This window comes from Cebus imitator, unplaced genomic scaffold, assembly GCF_001604975.1.
Source record: "Cebus imitator isolate Cc_AM_T3 unplaced genomic scaffold, Cebus_imitator-1.0 Scaffold76, whole genome shotgun sequence".
Lineage (NCBI taxonomy): Eukaryota > Metazoa > Chordata > Mammalia > Primates > Cebidae > Cebus > Cebus imitator.
The window spans coordinates 2015057-2020002 of NW_016107391.1; positions in this window are offsets into that span (position 1 = coordinate 2015057).

Below are 4946 nucleotides of genomic sequence, written 5' to 3' on the forward strand. Positions count from 1 at the left end.
CCCCCTGATCACCGTGGGAGGTTGGGAAAGTGAAGCACCTTCTCTACTCACCTTATTCTTTTTTCAAGGCACTTGGTTAAGGCAAGTGGTAGGAACATTGTGTCCAAAGATGAGGTTCAGAGACTTCATTTCCTTGTAGATGAACACTCTACTGTTCCTCATTTCTTGGCCACCCACAGCACATTTAAAAAAACATTATTTGAAAAAATAATTTTCCTTCAACCCTTCTAAGTTCTCTGCTGGGGCTCCTGTAAGAAAAGACAGATTAATAGGAGAAAACCAAACAGAAGTTTACTAACATGTGCATCTTGGCCAACCGTGGTGGCTCATTCCTATAATCTCAGCATTTTGGGAGGCCAAGGCAGGTAAATCACTTGAGTCCAGGAATTTGAAACTAGCCTAGGCAACATGGTGAAATTCCATCTCTTAAAAAAAAAAAATAACAGGTATATCTCACAGAAACATGGGAGGTCAGGGAAATGAGTAACTCTCAGAGAGCTGGCTTAGAATTCCAGCTTAAATACCATCTTCAGCTAAATCAATGAAAGAATTGTGTGGTGGAGGTAAATTATGAGAAGGCAACCAGGAAATATACGGTAAACAAGTATAAGCTTTGTTATGCAGATACAAGTTGGTGCCTTCTCCATTGATAAGAATTTCTTGTGATTTAGAATATCTTTCTCTTCCTAGTACAGAGAAAGACATCCCTACACATGGAGATTTCCTTTATAAATGTAAATTTCCCTTTCAAATGGGAAACTTCTCTGTTTTCAGAGATTCTCCCATGTCTGCTATTCCTAAAAATAATCAGCTCAAAATAAGCCTTATGCCAAAGAGGCATATTTTGGGGTAGCATATTCTGTTCTTTTACAATCCTTAAATATATAGTGAACACTAAGCCATTTGTCAGAAGAGGAATCACTCAAAGATTTTATGGAGTCACTCCTGTAGAAGCCTAGGTTGTTTATTGCCCAATGCAGAGTGTGTGTGTTTGGGGAGAGGGTGTTGTTTGCATAGACTGCAATGTGATGGATATCCTGGAGTTGGGCAGTATACAATTTGCACAATCAGATGTGGCAGCCCATGTGGATTAACTGTAGCATCACTCCTGGGAAGGGGAAATTCACTAACTTAAAGCATATATTCTGTTTAGGATGGAGGAGTCTGTTTTGGTATATTCATGATTGAATGTTAGTGATGACCCTTGGAAGGAATTTCTCTATTGTTCTTGGTATCATCTCTTGTTTTACTTTGCTCTGGATCACTATCAATTGTATAACTAAGCAGGTCTCCACTTTATTTGGATGCCAAGTTTACGGTGCACTTATAATGTATAACTTCATTTTTGTATTAACCTTATTCTTGGTGTTATTTTAATTCTATGAAGACTTATTATGTGACAGGCTCTGTTCACATGGCAACAAAAGTGAACAAGAAGATAAAGTCTATTTTATGTTGCTACTCTTGTTTTGCCTTTTCTTTCTCATCTACTTCTAATCTGTGATTTCTTGCTATACTGTAACCTCCTAGATCCTTTCTGGATCAAGACAATGCATAAAATAAGTGGATATTATAAATATATGTGCACCTAACAGTAGAGCAGCAAAATACATGAAGCAAAACTGACGCAACTGAAGGGACAAATAGACCATCAACAGCAACAGTTAGAAACTTCAACAACCCACTTCCAATAACGGAGAGAACAACTAAGTAGAAGATCAATAAGGAAATAGAAGTCTTAAACCCCACTATTAGCCAGCTAAAGCCAAAGTATGGTGTATTATTTGAATACTGAGTACTTTGAATTAAAGGAAATTGAAAGCCTTAGAAGCTTAGAAGGTCAGAATCAAGGTCTCTCTGAACTTCTCTTGTTTCTCACTGCAAGGGCAGGGACAGGCTGTCTCTGAAGGTCCCTTATCTTATTGAGGGAAGTTCTTCCAAAACACACACACACACACACACACACACACACACACACACTGTTGCCTTCAATCCACTGTTTAAAATCTCATTGCCAGCCTGGTGCAGTGGCTTATGCCTGTAATCCCAGCGCTTTGGAAGGCTGAGGTGAGTGGATCACTTGAGGTCGGGAGTTCAAGACCAGCCTGGCCAACATGGCAAAACCCCATCTCTACTAGTAATACACAAATTTGCCGGGTGTGGTGGTGCAAGCCTGTAATCCCAGCTACTCAGGAGGCTGAGGCATGAGAATCACTTGAACCCAGGAGGCAGAGGTTGCAGTGAGCCAAGATCATGCCACTGCACTCCAGCATGGGTGACAGAGTGAAACTGTGTCTCTAAATAAATAAACAAATAAATAAATAAAATCTCATTGCATAGGGAAGATTAACCTGGAAAAAGAAACAAAATGTTCTTGGGTCACTACACCCACCCAAGCAGACTTTTCATATTGCCTGAGAGACCTTATTTGCATACTAAGGCAATCTTTGCATTGCAGTTCTGCCTCCTCACCTTCCCAAAACTTGTCACCACCTTCCCCAGAGCCCAGAGGGCCTTTGTCCCAGGCTATTGTCTGTTCTTCGGGCCCATTCATCTTCCCTAAAAATTACTTTTTATATTAGTCCATTTTCACACTGTCACAAAGAACTGCCCATGACTGGGTAATTTATAAAAGAAAGAGGCTTGGCTGGGCGCGGTGGCTCACACCTGTAATCCCAGCACTTTGGCAGGCCGAGGCGGGTGGATCACAAGGTCAGGAGTTCAAGACCAGCCTGGCCAAGATGGTAAAACCCCGTTGCTACTAAAGATACAAAAAATTAGCCAGGCATGGTGGGCAGCGCCTGTAATCCCAGCTACTCGGGAGGCTGAGGCAGGAGAATCGCTTAAACCTAGGTGGCAGAGGTTGCAGTGAGCCGAGATCTCGCCACTGCACTCCAGCCTGGTGGCAGAGTGAGACTCCATCTCAGAAAAAAAAGAAAGAGGCTTAATTGACTCACAGTTCAGTATGGTTAGGAAGCCCTCAGGAAACTGACAATCATGGCAGAAGGCAAAGGGGAAGCCAGGCAATACTTCTCCACAAGGTAGCAGGAAGGAGAAGTGCTGAGTGAAAGGGGAAGAGTTCCTTATAAAACCATCAGATCTCATGCACTATCATGAGAACAGCCTGGGGGAAACCACCCCCATGATTCAATTACCTCCACCTGATCTCTCCCTTGACACTTAGGGATTACAATTCAAGATGAGATTTGGGTGGGGACACAAAGCCTAACCATATGACTCTTTCTTTAAAATTGCCTGCATCTCCCCTGTGAAGACATTTAAATTTCATCTCTCAGGTCCTTTGAGTTTCATACTTGGTATGACTCCCATTGGCTTGCAGGTTAATACATTTGTATGCCGCTTCTGTTAATCTGTCTTTTGTCAGTTTATTTCAACAGACTTAATTACTGAACCCTCAGAGGAAAGGTTTAAACTTCCTTAACACCCAACAACAGCAGACTATATATTATTCTCTGGTGTATGTGGAACATTCTCCAGGGTAGACCTAATATTCTAGGCCATAAAGCAAACCTCAATAAATTTAAAAGTATTGAAATGATGCAAAGTATGTTCTCCAAATATAATGGGATAAAATTAGAAATAACAGAAAGAAATTTGGGAAATTTGCAGATATGTGGAAATCAAACCACACTCTTAAATAACCAATGGGTAAAAGAAGAAATCACAGGAGAAATTAGTTAATTTCATTTTGTAGAATAAATGAGAGACCATTTTTTAAAATTGTTTCAGGTTCTAGGCATAAAGTCACAGTGTTTGCCTATAGTGGTGCTAAATTAATATTTGCTGAAAGGAATAAATCTGTGGAATTCCAGTGGCAAGAAGGCAAACCAAGGAATCGAGAGTCCCATGTTGAATTCTTATTGGTGAACCCCTTTCTTTTGACTCAAGTTTTCTTTTTCTTTTTTTTTTTCTTTTTGAGATGGAATCTTGCTATGTTGCCCAGGCTAGAGTGCAATGGCGCCATCCCAGCTCACTGCAACCTCCACCTTCTAGGTTCAAGAGATTCTCCTGTCTCAGCCTCCCAAGTAGCTGGGATTACAGGTGCACACCACCATGCCCAGCTAATTTTTGTCTTTTTAGTAGAGATGAGGTTTCACCATGTTGACCAGGCTGGTCTCGAATTCCTGATCTCAGTTGATCTGCCGGCCTTGGCCTCCCAAAGTGTTGGGATTACAGGCATCAGCCAAGGCATCCAGCTTCTGACTTACCTTTTCATAAAAGCCATTTACCTGTTTATATTTTACGATCTTTTATAAATTTGTATCTTCCTTTATCTTTCCTTTTCAGTAGGTGTTCATCATTAGTCTCTGGCTTAAACTCTCTACTTACTCTTTTAGCAAATAACTTGTCTTGTTACTAAACTTGGGATTGGCAAACTACTGCCCAGGATCCAAGTCCAGCCTGCTGCCTGTTTTTGTTTGACCTGAGAGTTGAGAAGAGTTTTTACTTTTTTTTTTTAAATGTGGTCTTGCTCTGCTGTGTAGAGCTGATATGCAGTGACATGATCATAGCTCACTGCAGCCTCAAACTCCTGTGTTCAAGTGATCCTCCTGCCTCAACCTCCTGACTAGCTGGCACCACAAGTATTTGCCACCATGCTTGACTAATGGCATTTTTTTTTTTTTTTTGAAGAGACAGAGTTTTGCTATATTGCCTAGGCTGGTCTCAATCTTTTGGCCTCAAGTGATCCTCTGGTGATCAGCCTCTCAAAGTGCTGGGATTACAGGCATGAGCCACTGTGCTTGGCCAGTTTTTACATTTTGAACTAGTTAAAAAAAAATCAAAAGAAGAATAATAGTTCATGACACATAAAAATCATATGTTGAGGCTGGGTGCAGTGGCTCACGCCTGTAATCCCAGCACTTTGGGAGGCTGAGGTGGGCAGATTGCCTGAAGTCAGGAGTTCAAGACCAGCCTGGCCAACA